This window comes from Lepidochelys olivacea (assembly GCF_965140295.1).
Source record: "Lepidochelys olivacea isolate rLepOli2 genome assembly, chromosome: 1".
In the NCBI taxonomy this organism is placed as follows: Eukaryota; Metazoa; Chordata; order Testudines; family Cheloniidae; genus Lepidochelys; species Lepidochelys olivacea.
This window is the reverse complement of record NC_140411.1, coordinates 54,600,578-54,621,598: the sequence shown is the minus strand read 5'-3', so window position 1 is coordinate 54,621,598 and position 21,021 is coordinate 54,600,578. Positions and strand designations below refer to the sequence as shown.

The 21,021-nt window shown below is 44.7% G+C and overlaps 1 protein-coding gene across 1 annotated transcript in view; it reads left to right on the top strand.

The window, feature by feature from the left end:
• Positions 1-6,830: 6,830 nt before the first annotated feature.
• Positions 6,831-21,021, top strand: part of TRPC4 (transient receptor potential cation channel subfamily C member 4) — a 210,162-nt gene continuing 195,971 nt past the window's right edge. The window contains exon 1 of the mRNA XM_084617453.1: positions 6,831-7,395. The gene's annotated coding sequence lies outside the window, so the exon portion shown is untranslated. The remainder of the gene's footprint in view (positions 7,396-21,021) is intronic.

Below are 21,021 nucleotides of genomic sequence, written 5' to 3'. Positions count from 1 at the left end.
CTTTCTGTTCTTTTCCTGCCTTCTGTTTTGTTGCCTCAAGCACTGGGAGCTACAGGGAGAAGCAGGGACGCGGTGCGCTCAGGGGAGGAGGCGGAGGCAGAGAGGAGGTGAGTTGAGGTGGGGAGCTGCTGGTGGGTGCTCCAGTCCCAGAACACCAATGGAGTTGGCGCCTATGGGTACAATGAGCTTCTGTAAGGATCATTGCACTTTAACACACAAGTATCACTAGCTAACAGGAGAAAAATCAACCTCAATTTCTCCAAAAGCCAAGTAATTTGTAGCACACCCAGAAGTTTAACAGACCTGGACACCAGTGAACTGAGGGAGAGGAGGAGGAGGAAAAAGGAAGTGAGTTCTAAAGACAGTGATTCATTACACAGAACACCCTACGGGTAGCTCCTTCTCATTTGTATTAAGGAGCACTACAGCTGGGGAATCGTCGGGGATCTCAGCTACAGCAGCATGGCACAGGGAGAGAGGCAGCCAAGTCCTGAGCCATTAAGGGTATGTCTACATAGCAATAAAACACCAGACAGCTGAGTCAGCCTTGTGGGGCTCAGGTTGCAAGGCTATAAAACTGCAATGTAGATGTCCAATTTCGGGCTTGGGCTAGAGCCTGGGCTCTGGGACCCTGCAACAGGAGAAGATGTGAGAGCCCAGGTTCCAGAGTGAGTCCAAATGTCTACACTGCAATTTTATAGCCCTGCAGTCCAAGCCTTGTGAGCTCAAGTTAGCTGACATGGGCCAGCCTCAGGTGTTTTATTGCAATGTAGACATACTCTTAGGGCTTTGTCATGGAGTGAGGATGGTTGCTCAATAATTTATGACTGCAGGTATGTTTAGATGCTAAGTGTCTGGACTCCACTATTCAGAACCACTTTGATGGCAACAGACTTCCACCGAGGCTCACCGTTTTGACCTAGTTTGGATTCAGTGAAAAAACAATGTCTTGATTCTCATTGGTTCCTGAATATTAATCTTATTATTTGGATTTCTACAATTATAAAAAGGGCTTCTATCCTGAGCTCGGTGCCCTGTCAAGTTAAAAAAATAAAACTAAATAGCAGCTTAACCCCAGGTTCAGCCCACAGAACTAAACCCCCTGAGAACATAACACACAAAAGTCCTCTCCTTCGAAGAGCCTGACAATCCTGGGGCAACCACAGAGGGAGCCAAGTCAGGCAGTGCCATGACCTGTAAGAGGATGTGAAATGTTTCCAAACCGTTTTCAAATAATGTTATTTAGAAAAGTCCTTCCATATGTATAATAAAAGCACTCCCCTAACACTGACAAATCCTGCTCCATGGTCTCTATTCATTCACTAAAAAGGACCTTTTCACAGGTATGCAATTTTAAAGGCTTTGGTTTTGAGCCCTAATCTGCATTTAAGCACAGAAATGGCAATACAGTACACTGCGTGGAAGAGAGAGCGTTAATAATATGGAAGGCCTGATGTGGGTTGGCTAGAGCAATTTACCCCACGCAAAAAGGACTATGGTTGGTGGAAATGCCTGGCAGGTAACAATAGAACTAATGGAATTAACTTGTTATGAATTTCAGAAATTAGACTAATAAAGAGCAGAAATGCTAATCTCTATTCTGTGCAATCATTTAGCCTCCGAAATAAAGATAGAAAAGCTCTGCACTGCAATTAGAGATAAGTATTGTATTTCATAGTATTTTGCATTTTGTATTATTTTGCATAATAGTAATAGATCTATCTGTATATTTTAAATTGTATGGAAACAGCAAACACCTGAGGAAAACTTCCTCCTTTATGGCTTACCAATGAAAATGTAAAATGCATTTATACTGAATTGGTTAGAGAGATTATTTTAAATAAGTGTTGCAAATTCCTTTTTAATGCATTTTATTATGTAATAAATCTCCATTTTAGGGAGAATTTCACATTATATCCCTTTTAAATTTCATCTCTCCTATAAGAAATGTCTTTATTAATACAAAGGGCTAGGATGATCCTGACATTAAAGCACAGGAATCGGAATTAGACCTGCATTCTATTCTTGGCTATGTGAAGGACTTCCCACCTGAAATTAGGCAAGTCATGGGTTAACTTTTTCTATCCCTCAGTTTCCCCATCTGTCATATAAAGATAATGGACCATCTCCTCAGTGAGTGTAAACTGATGCAGCTTCACTGATTCCCTTGATAGAGCTCTGGTGCTTTACATCTGTAAAGATCTGCTCCATTAATTCTTACCTGCCTTCCAGTGCTGTTGGGAGGCTGAATTAATTAATATTAAGTGCTTTGGTATTCTCAGATTTTACACAAATGCAAACTTTCACTAAACTCTGGTTTCTGCCTGTTTATGAGTCCAGGAAACAAAACCAGTGATACATCCGGTGTTAGTTACACATATTTCAGGCACCAGAAAAAATAAGCAGCTTGGATGGTATTTCAAATACATAAAATCCGATAAGACCAGGAGTATCAGAAGTGATCAGCAGCTAACATATTAATGTGTTTTGAGGAGATTTTATCCTGAGGAGTGGAACTTGAGAAGGAGGGTCAGGGTTCAAGAGGGACCTGATTTCTTGTAACATTGTGGGCTTAGGAATGCAGGCCCAGCTAGGCTGCTACCCCACAAATTGTATTGCCTCAGCATATACACTGGCCTCTCAGTGTCTTCCCTATAACTCTGCTTTGTGTGCCATATTGATTACCACTAATGATAAAACTGGCACCTAGACATATGCTAGAAATAGCACAGCTTCATTTAGATGTGTAAAGACAAAAAGGGCCAAATCCTGCTGACCTTAATCAAAGGAGCAATTCCTTGCATTTCAGTGGAAATTCCCATAGGAATAAGACCAGCAGGATTTTATCCTGAAAATTAACTTCTTTGCAAATGGTAATCACTGGCGAGATGCACAGGGGATTGATAAGAGGTTATGATATGGAAAATGCCAAAAATTGTTAAAGCACATCTGTACTGGCTTAAAAAACTCCCCACATGGTTCAGTTCATCCCTGGAAATAGGAAATCTCACTTTGATACACATGCAAAGACAAGGGAATACTGATCATTAAAGGTCTCTTTGAAAGTGATAAATTAAAGACCTTTCATATGTGCAAAACAGAATTCTCTCTCTTTTAAGATAAAATATGGGAACATGGATTTTAAAAAAGGTCCTATTCCCCTCCTGCAAGTAAAGAGTAACTACCTCTGAAGGCAATGGCCTTCTCTACATGAAGAATTTGAAGCCGTATTCCTACCTTTGGTCTAGTCCCGTGCAGCACCCCCAGTGCTAGGAAAGACTGAAGCACAAATGTACAATGTGTGCAGGCATTTTTACCACTGTATCACCTGGACCTGCTCTGACATGGTGATGCCCTGATGTCCATTCTAAGTTAGCACTTCTACTCCAGTCCAGTGGCATGATTTTCCCTCCACGCTTCATCTCAGACTGTCTTTGCACTGCTATCTTTCTCCCAAATGTAATTTATATAGTTAGGAAGTAATGTGTTGAATTCAGCCTGGACGTAAGCAGGCGCAACTTGATTGGCCTCAGAGGAATTAGACCTGCTTATTGGCATGGCTGAATTTGGACCAATATACCTTGACCTCATCAGTCCAGTTAGCATATTAGGTGAAGGATGAGGCAGAGGTCCACTGCTGTGTTTCTGCATTGCCTGCTGCTTCATACAACTTCCCAGGGGCCCTATTCTTTGCATGATAAGACCCCCACTGCCTACTTCTCCACTGAGAATTTTAGCAATTCCCTCACCAGTGGTCTAGCGCCAATGCATGATGCTAGCCTGGTGGAAGTGGCAGAGTAGAGCTGCATAGGGATTTTTATCACTGTGTCAACTAGATCTAGGTTTGGTCAACATTTGATGTTGCATGAAATCACCATCATTTCCCTTGTCTGTGCTGGCATCCTAGGGGCTGGAGAGCGTGTGCAAACTGCAGCCATTAATAACGCTGCTCATTGATGTTTGTTTTCAACAAAATCCCACCCCCTTTAAAAAAAATGTTGCAATCCCCTCCTTTCTCTATTTTCAATGTGATAATCTGCAGTTGTGTATCTCATCGCCAGAGGCTGGCCTCCCACACTGGGAGTCCCCATAGGATTCGAGAGAGCCCTGAGATGCAAGCAGGATGAGTGGCTATCAGGGCACGACCTCTGCCAGCACCATACTGAACACTGGGCAGGAAGACAATGGAGGAAGTGAGGCCCTGAGCATAGCCAGGCAGCCCTCTGTTTCTGTGGCACAGTGCCTGGCAGTGAGCGTGCATCCCTACATTTGTTGGCTTAGCCTATTTGCCATCACCAGCTTGTGCACACCACTGGACTGGACTAAGTGCCTGGGACTGTCACCTCCCCGCTGGTGGCGGCCATCCGGAGCTGTGTCTGCAGGGTTGAGTTAGGTTGGAGTCCTGACCAGACCAGCTCTTTGCTCTCATGGTTCTGAATGGGGAGTAACAGGACCTGTCTTAACTCCACCCACATCTGTCTCTCCCTTTGCCTGGTCAGTCCAGAGAGCTGTCAGGTTATTGGAGATCAAGTGCCTGATGCATCCAAAAGGACGCGGAGGGGGTCCCAGGTCAGCGCTGAGCTATGCCCCTATTGCCATGACATTGGGTTTTAGTTTATTCTAGGCAATGCATTGCACCATCTGTAAAGTGCCCGCATGCAACTCCCCCGTTAGCCCTAGAAGGGACTTTCAGAAAGTTGTATCTCCAGGGATCTGCAGTCTGCAAAAAGAATGGGTCAACGTGCATTTAAGTGTTTTCAGCTAGTTATTGGTGAAGCAAAACACAACTGATTTTTTTTATAAATACAAATTGACCCCAGTCTTTGACATAACGCTCCTGATGAATAGCTTCTGCAGCATGGCTGTGCCCAGGCACTGCTTTATGTCATCATGCTGTTTTAATACTTCCAAGAAGTGTTGGCTGGCTAGTTGGCCTTTCCCTTTAAGACTTTAGCAATGTTAGAACACACATGGTTGTGAGCTTTGAAAAACAAACAAACTGCGTTTCTAAATGGATGAGCTAACGCAGAATGAAACACCAAGACTTCATGTAGGGTTTGTGGTGCTAATTCTAGGTCTGCTTGAAAAACAGAGAGGAAATATTGTATATATTTTATGCAAAGGCAGGCTTTTTTATTATTTGTTTACTGTGGAAGTGTGGCAATTTCCTCACCTTAATCGCTGTACTGGCTACAGTAGAAGTTCTTTCTGCAAGTTGAGCAGGAGTTCAGAATCAGCTGGGATTTGATTTTAAGCAGGCAGGCTAGGAGGATGATTGAGTCTGAGGGCACAAGCTAAGTTAAGCAATGTAACTATGTAACTGACACTCGTCTGCCTGTGTTCCTTTCCCCCTGTAGAGTACAGCAGTGCACACTGTTCTCCTCAGGACCCAAACCCAGACTTAAGCACGTGGACTCCTTCCTTCTGCACATTGTCTTATTCCTAAGGGGTTTAACTTGGTGTTATAGGTATTGTCCTCATTTTGATTAAAGATGTAGGGAAATGGTGACTAATCCCGTTTTCCCTGGTCTAGGAGCTCTGATTAATTTGCAAACTGTATATAATTAATTTAGGCTTAAATAGAGACTGGGAGTGGATGGGCCATTACACAAAGTAAAACTATTTCCCCATGTTTATCCTCCCCACCCTGTTCTTGCCAACTGCTGGAAATGGCCCACCTTAATTATCACTACAAAAGGTTTTCTCTCCCCCCCCCCCCCTTTTGCTGGTAGTAGCTCATCTTAAGTGATCACTCTGGTTACAGTGTGTATGGTAACACCCATTGTTTCATGTTCTCTGTGTATATAAATCTCCCCACTGTATTTTCCACTGAATGCATCCGATGAAGTGAGCTGTAGCTCACGAAAGCTTATGCTCAAATAAATTTGTTAGTCTCTAAGGTGCCACAAGTCCTCCTTTTCTTTATGTGATTTTCTCTGGTATCTGAGTTTCGCGGGAAAAGTGACAGTTCTTGCATTAAAAGAGAACAGCCCCACTTTCAGCTGAAGTTTATCACACGCACTTCCATTGAAATGGTAACGGGTCAAGAAGGTCCGCAGCGGGGTAATTCTACACACACAGCAGGAAGGCAGCTAGCTAGCTACCGCTAAGAGAGAAACTATTCCAGAGGTTTCTTGCTTCTCAAAAGAAAGCAGCGGTTGAAACAATCTTACACTTCTGCAAGGTGCGATGTTACTGCAGCTGGGGATGATTGGCTCACCTTTATACTGTATGGTATACGAATGCATAATACTGAGTGCAAATATTGTAGAGTTTGATACTGCTGCACCGACCCTTGTTTTTCGGGGGGCGCAGAGAACCAAACGATTGTTTGCTGTTGTGTTTTCGTTGTGCATCTCAGGGCTTTGTCCATTCAGCTGTCACAGAAGGGTTTCTTTTCAGTCGCTGTTTCTGTGCTTTATTTTTTTTAACCAGTCCTTTTCGCTCTTCTTGGCGCACAGCTGAAAGGTGTAAGGACATTGATTGTTGGCTGTTCACGCCTGACTTCACTCCTGGACGTTTTTATAGAAAATAATAATAATAAAAAAATCAGCCTAAAACATTTTCAAAAGAAAGGAAAGGGTCACGCCAAACTGGCGAGGAATGCCTCTAGGCGGAGGGTGGCTGAGAGGCTGCAAGAGGCCACCTGCACCCTGTGTGCCATTGGAACGAAGCCTGCAGAAAGCTGGCTTTGCTCCTCGGTGGGGATTTCAGTATGATCCCCTGATTATCCTGCAGGCGGCGCTTTTAGGTATTTACGGTGCCTCCCCACCAGACCAAAAGAAAAAAAGTCCGTAGGAGAAGCAGCTCCGCCACACACCAAGGAGGGAAAGACAGAAAGAAATGATCGTGCGGGAAAGCTGACAGAAGAAACCAGCGCGAAGACAGTCCAAGGGGTGATCTCCTGTGAGAGGTATCTCTCCTGTGGCAGAGGTGTCTTAATACCGGAGAGCGGATCTCCTGGGCAGGAAAGCATCAAGTTCAGCTTATTTGTGTTCTTTTCCCTCTGATGTTCATGCCTCGCAGTTTCTCTTCCAACGGGAAACATTGCATGGGAAGGGACTGTTACTTTTTCCAGTCGGTATGGGATTCCCAGGAAGAGTAATGAGACACCACAATAAACAGCCCGGGAGGAATTTGCCACTCATCTGTTGCACTAAAGCGAAGCTACAGGCGCTGTCTCCTTGGGTGGAAGTGTTGAAGACCACCTGAATCGGGGGAGAGTGTCTGAAAGATGAAGAGAATAACATAGAAATGGGGAAAAGTGGATGAGGTGGGCGACTGCAAAAAAACCAAAACCATCCTAAATGGATTTAATTTATAAATGGAATTGAAATGTGCCCTGATAACAGTTGAAGTAAAAACGCTGGATAGCAACGCATGCATATAAACCAAGTAAGTTCTCACCCATTTTGGAATATTTTCTTCTTGACGCTTTGGTTTTATTGTTGTTCCTCTTAAGAGACGCCACCAATTACTGGAATTAACCAACTTTTGCCCAAATAAAAGCACGCGGTGACTACAGGGGTTTTGTACCCTCTTGGACGTAGCATTAAGCAACATTTAGGTTCCCCCCTCTTCCCCCCGCTTTACATAACAAACGTGGCTTTTTTTTTTTAATCGCAATCAGTTTAATTGTTGACATTGTAGAAAGTGCCATCGTTTGGATTATTGCAAGTGAAGTCTGACACCTGCAGGATAACTGAGTATATGAAAAAAACGGAAGGGAAACAGTTTTGTGACGACGACGAGGTGGTTCAGAAGTCGCTGGTAGACAGAATCGGGGGGGGGGGGGGTTGCGTTTGCGATGCTCATAATGTGAACCAATGGATTTATGCAGAAGGCTAATTCTTTGAGACAGGGCTTTCCGGAAGGCGAGTGAAGCTGTTTAACTGGACAGAGACTGGTTGTAGAGTTAGCATGCATGTGCCTATAAGGTATAGCGGAGAGCAACTAAGGGACCATGACCCACAGCCGTTCAGGTGAGGGCTCAGAGTGTATCAGAAATCACCTTTGTCTCATTTTAGACTTTGAATTTCGCTCACATATATTATTATTTGGCTACGGAGGTGCATAAGACAGCGCTTTCAGAAAAAAAAAATTGGTCCCACCCCTCCCCACCCCAGGTACAGTGCTTGACTATGACAACTATCAGGCTATAGCAAAATATTTTTTCATGGGTTACCAACCTTGTAACTGCTAACACTCAACCTCTTGGAAGGCAGTTGTAGGGCCATTGACAGGCCATTTTTTCTTTTTTTAGGCATGCTGAACTTTCTGAAACTATGATGTAATAAAACTGCAGCACTTCAGTAACAGCATATCTTCACGTAGGAAAGGATGAGTGATTAGTGTTCTAATAATAATTTATCAGCTAAAAGCATGGGGATATCACAATAGAGTTTTAGTAGGACGTCATTTCCAGACAAGTAGCAACTCTGTGGGCTGTTTCTTTATCCTGCTATCAACTTGCTATCAGGAAGAGTTACTTCTTTCCCTGATCTGTCTTTGAAGCTTTGATACATCAGTTTTCCTATTTATCCTGACATTGTGAAGTTAAACATTGTTTCAGTTCTGAAAATCAAAGTTGATGGGGAACAACTGCACACCAAGTGCAGCAAATTTCAGGTACATCTTGTATTTTTTCAACCTTAAAGTATTGTGGTTTTTTTAATTTAATTTTTTCCTACTAACCATTGCTACTATAAAATCCTGGAAAAAAAAACATAAAGAGAATCTGGTGTGAGGAGAGAGTGTGAGGTTGATGGCAAATGAACATGATGAAAATGAGCCTGATAATGACTTATATGGTAAACAAACTGACTGAAGGAATTCACCCATGCATTGAATTTACATTTTCAAGCTCCTGAATATTTTGGCTATTTTACAGTAGTCATAATTCTGTTGAAAAGAAGCAGTTGAACCTTAAATAAACACTGACAGAAAATTTATACTAAGTAAGGGTTGAATTGTAAAATCCACTGTGATTGGCAAGACCTGCAGCTTTGTTGTTGTATTGTTATTATATTTTACAAGGCAGTGTCACTAATTTTTTTATTTGTTTTACTGGAATCAAATGAGTGAGTCCGTGTTCGCATGGCAACTGAAATTTATATTTATCCAAAGGTGCCTGATAAAAGAAGTAGTGGCAGTTCTTCCTGAACTAAAATATCTTCTAGCTAGAAGTAAATAGAAATGCTACTCCAAAATGCTTTCTGGTTAGTAGGCACTTCTAAAAAATTAAAATAAAAAGAGACCACAAAACAGAGTTCAGACAATATATTCAGAGAAGGATAGTTTCGTTATGATAAATGCATCCACATAAACTCTATGTAATATAGCATGTACACAGTTAAACAGTAATAAGTCACTAGGACCAGATGGTATTCACCCAAGAGTTCTGAAGGAACTCAAATGTGAAATTGCAGAAGTACTAACTGTGATATGTAACCTATCATTTAAATCAGCTTCTGTACCAGATGACTGGAGTATAGCTAATGAGATGCCAATTTTTAAAAAAGACTCCAGAGGAGATCATGGCAATTACAGGCCAGTACAAGCCTAACTTCAGTACCAGGCAAATTGCTTGAAACTATAGTAAAGAACAGAGTTATCAGACACACAGATGAACACGATTTGTTGGGGAAGAATCAACATGATTTTTATAAAGGGAAATCATACCTCACCAATCTACTAGAATTCTTTGAAGGGGTCAATAAGCATGTGGACAAGGGTGATTCAGTGGATATAGTGTACTTAGATTTTCAGAAAGCCTTTGACAAGGCTTTTAAGCAAAGTCAGGGAAGGTCCTCTCATGGATCAGTAACTGGTTAAAAGATAGGAAACAAAGAGTAGGAATAAATGGTCAGTTTTCAAAATGGAGAGAGGTAAATAGTAGTGTCCCCCAGGGGTCTGTACTGGGACAGTCCTATTCAACATAATCATAAATGATCTGTAAAAAGAGGTAAACAGTGAGGTGGCAAAATTTGCAGATCATAGAATATCAGGGTTGGAAGGGACCTCAGGAGGTCATCTAGTCCAACCCCCTGCTCAAAGCAGGACCAATCCCCAACTAAATCATCCCAGCCAGGGCTTTGTCAAGCCTGACCTTGAAAACCTCAAAGGAAGGAGATTCCACCACCTCCCTAGGTAACGCATTCCAGTACTTTACCACCCTCCTAGTGAAAAAGCTTTTCCTAACATCCAGGGATGAAAGTAACTGAGGCCACTTACCGGTAGGGGTGGGACAGCTCCGGCCTCCAGAAGGGGCGGGGACTCGGGTAGAAGGGGCGGGCCTGGGGGAGTCAGCGTCCCCCAGCCAGCCCTTCCAGTTTGGCTGGCCCGCGCCGCCCCGGGCTCCTGTGTTGATTTAAAGGGCCTAGGGCTCCGGATGCCGCTGCCGCCGTAGCAGCAGTGGTGTCTGGAGCCCCGGGCCCTTTTAAATCGCCGGCCCCAGGGCAGCTGCTCCCTTTGTCGGCGGCCGGGGGGGCCAAAAGGGGCAGGAACGTTAAAGCGCTGCAGGGTCCTTTGCCGCGGCCCCGCCGACGGGAGGGCGCAGCAACATAAAAGCGCGGCGGCGGTAAAGGACCGTCCTTAAATCGCTGCTGCGGCAGCGCTTCAATGTCCCTGCCCCTTTTGTCTCCCCTGTTGGCGGCCCTGCTGGGACGGACCCAACCAGCGGGGCCGCCGACAGGGGGAAGGGGCAGGGACATTAAAGCACTGCTGTGGCAGCGCTTTAAGGACGGTCCTTTGCCAGGGCAGCACTTTAACGTTGCTGCCCCTTCCCCCCTCTCCGTCGATGGCCTGACCAGTACAGACCCTACCAGCAGGGCACCGACAGGGGAGGCAAAAGGGGCAGGGACATTAAAGCGCTGCCGCGGAAACGCTTTAATGTGGGCTGGGTATGGGCCGGTGCGGTTCTTACCAGTACACAGTACCGGCCCCTGCCGGCTCACTTTCACCCCTGCAAACATAGAATCATAGAATCATAGAATCATAGAATATCAGGGTTGGAAGGGACCCCAGAAGGTCATCTAGTCCAACCCCCTGCTCAAAGCAGGACCAATTCCCAGTTAAATCATCCCAGCCAGGGCTTTGTCAAGCCTGACCTTAAAAACCTCTAAGGAAGGAGATTCTACCACCTCCCTAGGTAACGCATTCCAGTGTTTCACCACCCTCTTAGTGAAAAAGTTTTTCCTAATATCCAATCTAAACCTCCCCCACTGCAACTTGAGACCATTACTCCTCGTTCTGTCATCTGCTACCATTGAGAACAGTCTAGAGCCATCCTCTTTGGAACCCCCTTTCAGGTAGTTGAAAGCAGCTATCAAATCCCCCCTCATTCTTCTCTTCTGCAGGCTAAACAATCCCAGCTCCCTCAGCCTCTCCTCATAAGTCATGTGTTCCAGTCCCCTAATCATTTTTGTTGCCCTTCGCTGGACTCTCTCCAATTTATCCACATCCTTCTTGAAGTGTGGGGCCCAAAACTGGACACAGTACTCCAGATGAGGCCTCACCAATGTCGAATAGAGGGGAACGATCACGTCCCTCGATCTGCTCGCTATGCCCCTACTTATACATCCCAAAATGCCATTGGCCTTCTTGGCAACAAGGGCACACTGCTGACTCATATCCACCTTCTCGTCCACTGTCACCCCTAGGTCCTTTTCTGCAGAACTGCTGCCTAGCCATTCGGTCCCTAGTCTGTAGCTGTGCATTGGGTTCTTCCGTCCTAAGTGCAGGACCCTGCACTTATCCTTATTGAACCTCATCAGATTCCTTTTGGCCCAATCTTCCAATTGGTCTAGGTCCTTCTGTATCCTATCCCTCCCCTCCAGCGTATCTACCACTCCTCCCAGTTTAGTATCATCCGCAAATTTGCTGAGAGTGCAATCCACACCATCCTCCAGATCATTTATGAAGATATTGAATAAAACCGGCCCCAGGACCGACCCTTGGGGCACTCCACTTGATACCGGCTGCCAACTAGACATGGAGCCATTGATCACTACCCGTTGAGCCCGACAATTTAGCCAGCTTTCTACCCACCTTATAGTGCATTCATCCAGCCCATACTTCCTTAACTTGCTGACAAGAATACTATGGGAGACCGTGTCAAAAGCTTTGCTAAAGTCAAGAAACAATACATCCACTGCTTTCCCTTCATCCACAGAACCAGTAATCTCATCATAAAAGGCGATTAGATTAGTCAGGCATGACCTTCCCTTGGTGAATCCATGCTGGCTGTTCCTGATCACTTTCCTCTCATGCAAGTGCTTCAGGATTGATTCTTTGAGGACCTGCTCCATGATTTTTCCAGGGACTGAGGTGAGGCTGACTGGCCTGTAGTTCCCAGGATCTTCCTTCTTCCCTTTTTTAAAGATTGGCACTACATTAGCCTTTTTCCAGTCATCCGGGACTTCCCCGGTTCGCCACGAGTTTTCAAAGATAATGGCCAGTGGCTCTGCAATCACAGCCGCCAATTCCTTCAGCACTCTCGGATGCAACTCGTCCGGCCCCATGGACTTGTGCACGTCCAGCTTTTCTAAATAGTCCCTAACCGCCTCTATCTCCACAGAGGGCTGGCCATCTCTTCCGCATTTTGTGATGCCCAGCGCAGCAGTCTGGGAGCTAACCTTGTTAGTCAAAACAGAGGCAAAAAAAGCATTGAGTACATTAGCTTTTTCCACATCCTCTGTCACTAGGTTGCCTCCCTCATTCAGTAAGGGGCCCACACATTCCTTGGCTTTCTTCTTGTTGCCAACATACCTGAAGAAACCCTTCTTGTTACTCTTGACATCTCTGGCTAGCTGCAGCTCCAGGTGCGATTTGGCCCTCCTGATAACATTCCTACATGCCCGAGCAATATTTTTATACTCTTCCCTGGTCATATGTCCAACCTTCCACTTCTTGTAAGCTTCTTTTTTATGTTTAAGATCTGCTAGGATTTCACCATTAAGCCAAGTTGGTCGCCTGCCATATTTACTATTCTTTCGACTCATCGGGATGGTTTGTCCCTGTAACCTCAACAGGGATTCCTTGAAATACAGCCAGCTCTCCTGGACTCCTTTCCCCTTCAAGTTAGTCCCCCAGGGGATCCTGGCCATCCGTTCCCTGAGGGAGTCGAAGTCTGCTTTCCTGAAGTCCAGGGTCCGTATCCTGCTGCTTACCTTTGTTCCCTGCGTCAGGATCCTGAACTCAACCAACTCATGGTCACTGCCTCCCAGATTCCCATCCACTTTTGCTTCCCCCACTAATTCTACCCGGTTTGTGAGCAGCAGGTCAAGAAAAGCACCCCCCCTAGTTGGCTCCTCTAGCACTTGCGCCAGGAAATTGTCCCCTACGCTTTCCAAAAACTTCCTGGATTGTCTATGCACCGCTGTATTGCTCCCCCAGCAGATATCAGGAAAATTAAAGTCACCCATGAGAATCAGGGCATGCGATCTAGTAGCTTCCGTGAGCTGCCGGAAGAAAGCCTCATCCACCTCATCCCCCTGGTCCGGTGGTCTATAGCAGACTCCCACCACTACATCACTCTTGTTGCACACACTTCTAAACTTAATCCAGAGACACTCAGGTTTTTCTGCAGTTTCGTACCGGAGCTCTGAGCAGTCATACTGCTCCCTTACATACAGTGCTACTCCCCCACCTTTTCTGCCCTGCCTGTCCTTCCTGAACAGTTTATAACCATCCATGACAGTACTCCAGTCATATGAGTTATCCCACCAAGTCTCTGTTATTCCGATCACGTCATAGTTCCTTGACATCACCAGGACCTCCAGTTCTCCCTGCTTGTTTCCAAGGCTTTGTGCATTTGTATATAAGCACTTGAGATAACCTGTTGATCGCCCCTCATTGCCAGTATGAGGCAGGAGCCCTCCCCTCACAGACATTCCTGCCTGTGCTTCCTCCCGGTATCCCGCTTTCCCACTTACCTCAGGGCTTTGGTCTCCTTCCCCCGGTGAACCTAGTTTAAAGCCCTCCTCACTAGGTTAGCCAGCCTGCTAGCAAAGATGCTCTTCCCTCTCTTCGTAAGATGGAGCCCGTCTCTACCCAGCACTCCTCCTTCATGGAACACCATCCCATGGTCAAAGAACCCAAAGCCTTCTCTCCGACACCATCTGCGTAGCCATTCATTGACTTCCACGATTCGACGCTCCCTACCTAGGCCTTTTCCTTCCACGGGGAGGATGGACGAGAACACCACTTGCGCCTCCAACTCCTTTATTCTTCTTCCTAGAGCCACATAGTCCGCAGTGATCCGCTCAAGGTCATTCTTGGCAGTATCATTGGTGCCCACGTGGAGAAGCAGGAAGGGGTAGCGATCCGAGGGCTTGATGAGTCTCGGCAGTCTCTCCGTCACATCACGAATCTTAGCCCCTGGCAAGCAGCAGACTTCTCGGTTTTCCCGGTCAGGGCGGCAGATAGATGACTCAGTCCCCCGGAGGAGAGAGTCCCCGACCACCACCACCCGCCTTCTCCTCTTGGGGGTGGTGGTCGTGGAACCCCCAACCTCAGGACAGCGCATCTCATGCCTTCCAACCAGCGGAGTCTCCTTCTGCTTTCTCGCCCCAGACATATCATCTGGTCCACTCTCCGCAACGATACCTGTGGAGAGAACATGAAAGCGGTTAGTTACCTGTGTCTGTGTTACTGGAACCCGGACATTCCGCTTACCTCTTCTGGAGGTCACATGTTGCCAAGCTTCTTCACTGGTCTCTTGGCTCCTCTGTGCAACCTGCTCTATATCTGTAGAGCTTTGTGCCCCTAGAAGCCTAAACCTAAGCCTTTGTGCCCCTAGAACATCCAACCTAAACCTCCCCTGCTGCAACTTGAGACCATTACTCCTCGTTCTGTCATCTGCTACCACTGAGAACAGTCTAGATCCATCCTCTCAGGTAGTTGAAAGCAGCTATCAGATCCCCCCTCATTCTTCTCTTCTGCAGACTAAACAATCCCAGTTCCCTCAGCCTCTCCTCATAAGTCATGTGTTCCAGCCCCTTAATTATTTTTGTTGCCCTCCGCTGGACTCTTTCCAATTTTTCCACATCCTTCTTGTAGTGTGGGGACCAAAACTGGACACAGTACTCCAGATGAAGCCTCACCAATGTCGAATAGAGGGGAATGATCACGTCCCTTGATCTGCTGGCAATGCTCTTACTTATACAGCCCAAAATGCCGTTAGCCTTCTTGGCAACAAGGGCACACTGCTGACTCATATCCAGCTTCTCATCCACTGTAACCCCTAGGTCCTTTTCTGCAGAACTGCTGCCTAGCCACTTAGTCCCTAATCTGCCTAGCCACTTGGTCCCTAGTCTGGTGCATGGGATTCTTCCATCCTAAGTGCAGGACTCTGCACTTGTCCTTGTTGAACCTCATCAGATTTCTTTTGGCCCAATCCTCTCATTTGTCTAGGTCCCTCTGTATCCTATCCCTACCCTCCAGCATATCTACCACTCCCTCCCAGTTTTAGTGTCATCTGAAAACTTGCTGAGGGTGCAATCCACGCCACCCTCCAGATCATTAATGAAGATATTGAACAAAACCGGCCCCAGGACCGACCCGTGGGGCAATCCACCTTGATCCCGGCTGCCAACTAGACAAGGAGCCATTGATCACTACCCATTGAGCCCGATGATCTAGCCAGCTTTCTATCCACCTTATAGTCCATTCATCCAGCCCATACTTCGTCAACTTGCTGGCAAGAATACTGTGGGAGACCGTATCAAAAGTTTTGCTATTGTCAAGGAATAACACATCCACTGCTTTCCCCTCATCCACAGAACCAGTTATCTCATCATAGAAGGCAATTAGGTTCGTTAGGCATGACTTGCCCTTGGTGAATCCATGTTGTCTGTGCCTGTTCACTTTCCTGTCCTCTAAGTGCTTCAGAATTGATTCCTTGAGGACCTGCTTCATGATTTTTCCAGGGACTGAGGTGAGGCTGACTGGCCTGTAGTTCCTTGGATTCTCCTTCTTCCCTTTTTTAAAGATGGGCACGACATTAGCCTTTTTCCAGTCGTCTGGGACCTCCCCCGATCGCCATGAGTTTTCAAAAATAATGGCCAATGATTCTGCAAACACATCTGCCAACTCCTTTTGCACCCTTGGATGCAGTGCATCCAGTCCACTGGACTTGTGCTTGTCCAGCTTTTCTAAATAGTCCTAAACCACTTTTTTCTCGACAGAGGGCTGGTCACCTCCTCCCCATGCTGTGCTGCCCTGTGCAGCAGTTTGGGAGCTGACCTTGTTCGTGAAGACAGAGCCAAAAAAAGCAGAGTACATTAGCTTTTTCCACATCCTCTGTCACAAGGTTGCCTCCCTCATTCAGTAATGGGCCCACACTTTCCTTGACTTTCTTCTTGTTGCTAACATACCTGAAGAAACCCTTCTTGTTACTCTTAACATCTCTTGCTAGCTGCAACTCCAGGTGTGATTTGGCCTTCCTGATTTCACTCGTGCATGCCTGAGCAATATTTTTGTACTCCTCCCTGGTCATTTGTCCGATCTTCCATTTATTGTAAACTTTTTTGTGTGTAAGATCAGCAAGGATATCATTGTTAAGCCAAGCTGGTTGCCTGCCATATTTACTAATCTTTCTACACATCGGGATGGTTTGTTTGTGCAACCTCAATAAGGATTCTTTAAAATACAGCCAACTCTCCTGGACTCCTTTCCCCCTCATGTTATTCTCCCAGGGGATCCTGCCCATCAGTTCCCTGAGGGAGTCAAAGTCTGCTTTTTTGAAGTCCAGGGTCCGTATTCTGCTGCTCTCCTTTCTTCCTTGTGTCAAGATCCTGAACTCGACCATCTCATGGTCACTGCCTCCTAGGTTCCCATCCACTTTTGCTTTCCCTACTAATTCTTCTCGGTTTGTGAGAAGCAGGTCAAGAAGAGCTCTGCCCCTAGTTGGTTCCTCCAGCACTTGCACCAGGAAATTGTCCCCTACACTTTCCAAAAACTTCCTGGATTGTCTGTGCACTGCTGTATTGCTCTCTAAGCAGATATCAGGGTGATTGAAATCTCCCATGAGAACCAGGGCTTGTGATCTAGTAACTTCTGTTAGTTGCCGGAAGAAAGCCTCGTCCACCTCATCCCCCTGGTCCAGTGGTCTATAGCAGGCTCCCACCATGACATCACCCTTGTTGTTCACACTTCTAAACTTAATCCAGAGACTCTCAGGTTTTTCTGCAGTTTCAAACCGGAGCTCTGAGCAGTCACACTGCTCTCGTATATACAATGCAACTCCCCCATCTTTTCTGCCCTGTCAGTCCTTCCTGAACAGTTTATATCCATCCATGACAGTACTCCAGTCATGTGAGTTATCCCACCAAGTCTCTGTTATTCCAATCAAATCATAATTCCTTGACTGTACCAGGACTTCCAGTTCTCCCTGTTTGTTTCCCAGGCTTCTTGCATTTGTGTATAAGCACTTAAGATAATTCGCTGATCGTCCTGCTTTCTCTGTATGAGGCAGGAGTCCTCCCCTTTTTCACTCTCCTGCTCGTGCACTTACCTCAAGGCTTTGATGATACAACACTACTCAAGATGGTTAAGTTCAAAGCAGCCTGAAAAGAGTTACAAAGGGATCTCACAAAACTGGGTGACTTGGCAACAAAACGGCAGATGAAATTCAGTGTTGATAAATGCAAAGTAGAAAACATTAGAAAACATAATCCCAACTATGCATATAAAATGATGGGATCTAAATTAGCTGTTACCACTCAAGAAATAGATCTTGGAGTCATTGTGGATAGTTCTTTGAAAACATCCCTTCAATGTGCAGTGGCAGTCAAAAAAGCCAAGAGAATGTGGGGAATCATTAGGGAAGGGATAGAAAATAAGAATGAAAATATCATATTGTGTCTATATAAATCCATGGTATGGCCACATTTTGAATATTGCATACAGATGTGGTCGCCCCATCTCAGAAAATGTATTGGAATTTGAAAAGGTACAGAAAAAGGCAACAAAATTTAGTGGGGATATAGAACAGTTTCCATATGAGGAGAGATTAATAAGACTTGGACTATTCAGCTTGGAAAAAAGATGACTAAGGTGGGATATAATAAAGGTCTATAAAATCATGACGGGTGTGGAGAAAGTAAATAAGGAAGTGTTATTTACTCCTTCTCATAACACAAGAAGTAGGGGTCATCAAATGAAATTCAGAGGCAGCAGGTTTAAAACAAACAAAAGGAAGTATTTCTTCACACAATGCACAGTTTATCTATGGAACTCTTTGCCAGAGGATTCTGTGAAGGCCAAGAGTATAACTTATTTCAAAAAAGAATGAGATAAGTTCATGGAGGATAGGTCCATCAATGGCTATAAGCCAGGATGGATGGGGTGATGTCCCTAGCCTCAGTTGCCAGAATCTAGGAATGAGCAACAAGGGATGGATCACTTGATGATTACCTGTTCTGTTCATTCCCTCTGAAGTACCTGGCATTGGCCACTGTCGGAAGACAGGATACTGGACTAAATGGGCAATTGGTCTGACCCAGAATTGCTGTTCTTATTTAGTGTAAGTCCTACATCACATTACAAAAAAAAATTATCGTAGAGCATGCTTCATCAGGCACTTAAATACTCTAGTGGTAAGGGACATTTCACTTCCTAGATTGATTCCTTTATGGAAAGAATGGACCTGAATAGTTTAAACAAACTTGCCTACACAATATATCCAGATTTCATATAACATAGCACTATCCACCACAGCAGCCAGTTTTCTGTGAAGAAAGAAGCTGGATATCACAGTGATAGGTGCCTTGGAAATATTGAAGAAAGATGGATAACTCTTAGGATCTGATCCTGTAGACCTTATTGAGACAAAAGGAAGGATTGGACCCCAGGTTTCATCACCAAAATAATTTAAGGATTCTATTCCCCATCCATGGAAGATACTGGCAAAACTTCTTAGGGTGTAGGACGGGGCCCTAAGACAGAATTATTGCTGTATCTTTCCCCATATCTTTTCTTTCTGTTCAGATTGTCAGAGAGATTACTCCAAAGACAATCAAAACATACAGATGGATGTCTCTTAAATTCAACCCTACTCTCCTTCTATTGATGCTGACACCATTTCTTCTAGTAGCTGGTCTCCCTTTTCAGAAGACAGTCCATGAAGAAAGCATTCAGTCCCTCAGTACCTTTTCCTACTTAAGGCCCAACACTGCCAGGGCCACGCTCCTCACCTGGCAGGATTGTGATCATCATTTTGAATATGCCAGGGCCAAAATATGTTGCCTGTTAACACACATGATAATGAGCAATAGCACTCCCTTTTTAATAAAGGTTAGTTTGTGTTAGACCACTAAGGCCAACCCATCAAGTACTTGTTCAAGATGACTTGTAGAAGAAGCTATGTGGCCCAGAGAGCTAAAGTACTAGCCTCTCTCTTCCAGAGATATCTGTTTAAATCCTAATTTAGGTGGCAAGTAAAAAGTGAGTTTGTCTTGTCCAACACCTGTGGAGATTTGTCTCTATCCCCCAAACACTATGTCGTTTGGCAGCCTCTTCTCAGGAAGATATGTGGGACTGGTGCAGCTGAAGTGCTGCAGGTCAGGATTGGAGTTTAGTGGCAAAACAGTAGGGAAAGTCCTGCGCATCACCAATCTGTGTGACACTTGACCAGATAGGCTGTGCTATTATCCCCTTACTTCCTCAGGGCTACGTTCCCTTTTCAAATGTTAATTCAAAAAAGAAACAGATTTGCACTGGATCTGAAAAGACAACATGGAAGCTGCTAGAAAAGGCTTAATTATAGCATATTTTGAGACAAAGTAAACAAGAATGGAGGGGGGAGGCATTCACAGCAGTTGTTCTACTCAGACTAGAGCACATAATGGCTTTATTTATTGTCAGATGTATTATTATCTCTGGTCTTCTATGTGATTTCAAATCCAAGCTATGTTGGTTTACAATATAGCTGTTTCATCAGCCATAAGTTTTAAAATTACTAAAAGCAAGACAATCTAGACTTAAGATGAAAATTTGCTTTTAGTTTACCCCTTTGTAGCCATATTTTGCATCAGTGTATGGTATTAAAAATCAGTCCTTTTTTTTAAAAGCCCCGGACTCGTTGAGGCAGAGGAAAGACAGACTTCTGCCCTTAGCTCTGATCTGAGTGATTTAACATAGACTTTGATTATATTCTGCTTATTGAGATATGATATTGCTGAACAGTTCCTTGTGGTGTAATACACTGTAAATAAAAAGGCTCTAAAAAGTGAACACACATAAAGGGCTAATAAATTAAAGCTACTTTTTTGTAACAAAAAAGCAAGGGACATCCAGGCAGAAATTCTTTCTAGGTACATTAAATGTTTGACTAATGCAACTTGAAACTGGCAAGGTAAGAAAGCACTGAAATAGGAGTTAAATACTTTGCACAGCAAGGTTTACAAGGTAATGAAAGATTATCAGGATGCTGCAGAGAAGAAAAGTAATTAATATACCTCCGTGTAGGTCATTTTCATCCCTGCAGCGCTGGGCCATTTCACAGCTTAAATTCCAGAAGTGCTGCTTCTACTTTTAAAAAAAATGTATTTCTTATTCAGATAGTGCAAGAGGTGTGCTAAAAATGTCACAGAATAAGTGCGTATAAAATAAGATTTGTCTTTCTTTCCAAATTATTTTGAAAGTGGATTTTAGGAAAAGAGCTTTTGAACATTTTCTGGGTTTAATTTTTCTCAAATCAAATGTTCAAGAGCCTGAGCCGTCCAAAGCTAACTTCTGCATCTGTGAGCCAGAAGCTCTGGAAGCTTCCTTGGTTCATAGATTTATAGATTTCCAAGGCCAGAAGGGACCATTGTGATTATCTAGTCTGACCTCCTGTATAACACAGGACAGAGAACTTCCCCAAAATAATTCCTAGAGCCAGGCAGGCTACACTTGTCTGAACATATCTCCCTGTGTCTATGGTATACAGGATTAGGTGCTCAAATACTATGATAATGAATGGGAAACTGATAAGTATGATTTTTTTTAATTAGGCTTTTCTGCGGTAGAGTCTATGAG